Consider the following 2,624-nt stretch of genomic DNA (forward strand, 5'->3'; position numbering starts at 1 on the left):
TGTAATGTGTAATTAAAGGTGAGATTAGCACTGTGGGTTCTAATGTAGAGTTGTTTTAATGATGACGTTATGCTGGAAATAGCCATGTTTTCTACTCTCGTCTGACGTGTGTATGCTTCTGATTGCTTCAAATCTTGGCCGCTGGCAAGCTCCATTATAGTACGGTGTTATGATGATCTGTGGTGCAAGCCTGTAGCACAGCTTCCTGCTTTGTGTGCATTGCTTGAATTTAACCCCTTGAACGCTCATGACGAGCTGAGCTCGTCATGAGCCACGGTGCTCGTGTGCTACTGGCGAGCTCAGCTCGTCATGACCGTTGGAACGCTCGCACACTGGGCTAATTCCCCTACTGTGCGAATGTTCTACACAAACGGGTGTGGTAATGACGAGCTCAGCTCGTCATGAGCACACGAGCACCGTGGCTCATGACGAGCTGAGCTTGTCATGAGCACCGGGGCACGGTACGCACCTCCCCGCCCCCTAGCACAGCGGGGGAATCCGCCCGCATACAAGGGGTTAACATGTAGGCATAGTCGCCCAATTCCTTGAAAGGCTCTGTGGACAATGCAGAGTGCCTTGAAAATTGTTCTTCTAGCTATAAGTAGCCAGTGGAGTGACTGCAGGACTTAAGTTATGCTTTCTTTTTCTATTGATTTTATGAGTAGAGGCAATATCTTGAAGTTTGCAGCAGTTGTTACAGCCACAGGTTTCTTCTGAAGCTCCTTCCACTAGCAAATGCTACAGCTAAAATGTGCTGTTATGAGTATAACTGCACACAGTTGCTATACTATATTATTAACGTTAAAACAGAAAAAAAATTCTACTCACCCCAAAAAAGTGCATAGTTGACACCTGCTGCCATAATTGCACAGATGGGTATTGTATCCAGTTGGCCAGCTGACCTGCATAGTTGCCAAGTAGGTCCATGGCACTTTTTATCTAACACTAAGCTGAATTCCCCAACTTGTAGTGTCACCTTTAATCATAGTATGTATTGCTGCAAACTACCTGCATGCAAAGTGGTGCTAGCTGTAAAGCTAGGACTGGCTGAAGAGGACTTGTCGGGCATGGGCCACTCAGTAGGTAGTAACCTGTATGGTCTGTGTCTCTGAAGAGCATCCACAGCTATGGCAAATTGAGACCATGGCACACGTTAATCATTAATATCACATGCAGGACTCCTGTAATAAATCACTACAGTCTACTCATGCTATTGTACATCAGGCAGATGTCAGTCAAAAAGTGGTGGAAAGGGCTCTTTTGTTTGACTTATTTTGACATCTGCAATGGAGTATGATTACTGCATATATAATGGTCTGCCCGCTGAATTCAGATAAGAGCTGACCATAGTTTAGCAAATTTTGATGCAAATCATTTAAATGAATGGTTCATATTATCCTTGACTTTGTTCTGGGACCACTTTGTTTGTACCATATACTCACCCAGGTCCCAGTGACTCCTTTGGGTTAACCCGTGTTTACATAACACTTAGGGGCAAATGTATCAAGATTCCGATTTGCGAATTCTAAATAGCGATTTTATGTGAATCGCTATTTAGAATTTGCAAAATGGAATGTATGTACAAAATCGGTATTTTTTAGCGATTCCTAATATTCTTTATTGCGAATTCACATTTTGCGAATTCGCAAATAAGGAATAATTTCCAATGCATTCCTATGGGCCCATAGGAATGATAGTGCAATAATTCTCAAATTGTGAATTCGCAATTTGCTAATCGCAATTTGAGAATTATTTCAATGGTGCAGGGATGTCTCAAAGACACCCTGCTGCACCCCTGAAATTTACATGTGTGTGCATGTGGCACACATACATGCCCTATGGGCATGTATGTGTGTCACATGCCACCCTCACAAATGCCAAATAGGGCATTTTTAAAAGAAATCGCAAAATACCACCAACTACAAGTTGGTGGTAATTTGCGATTTCTTAACATAAAATCGCTATTTCAAAAAGTTACATACATATCATTTATGGAATCGCAAAAATTGCGATTCCTTAAATGCTATGGTAAAATAAAGAATCGCAATTTTTGGCGATTTCTTAAATTGCGATTTTTTCTTACATTCCAAATCATGCTAAAAGACCGTTTGCGAGTCGCAAAAGCCTTGATACATCTGGCCCCTAGTTTAGCAACGGCAGAGACTACTCTGACTCCGCCATGGCCAAACTTCTCAGACGGACACGGAGTAAGGGCCATTAGAAGGTTGGCTATAATATCCACCTGCCCAATTTAAATTGGTGGAAATATAGCCATTTTGTACTGTCCATCAAAGCAAGGCAAACCCTGACTGCAAGAGGCAAAAGAGGCCTCTCTTGCCATGGTAAAGGACTTCCATGGCGAGCGAGGCATTGTTTTTCTTTTTCTGTTCAAAAACAAAAGCCCACTTTGGGGTTTTGTTTTTGAAAATAAAAAAGTTTGAAAATTTGCCATGCGGCTTCATCATGTTTGACGGAGCCCTATGGCAAAATTCGAATACATTGGCTGGGACTGCCTTGATAGCAGTTGATGTCAATGGTTGCCATGTCTGCCAGGCTGACCGGCATTTCAAAATTTGGTAGTCAGTAATGATGTCACTTCGATGGAGTAATTTACTCTGTCGCCC

This window comes from Lissotriton vulgaris, chromosome 10, assembly GCF_964263255.1.
Source record: "Lissotriton vulgaris chromosome 10, aLisVul1.2, whole genome shotgun sequence".
NCBI classification, from domain to species: domain Eukaryota; kingdom Metazoa; phylum Chordata; class Amphibia; order Caudata; family Salamandridae; genus Lissotriton; species Lissotriton vulgaris.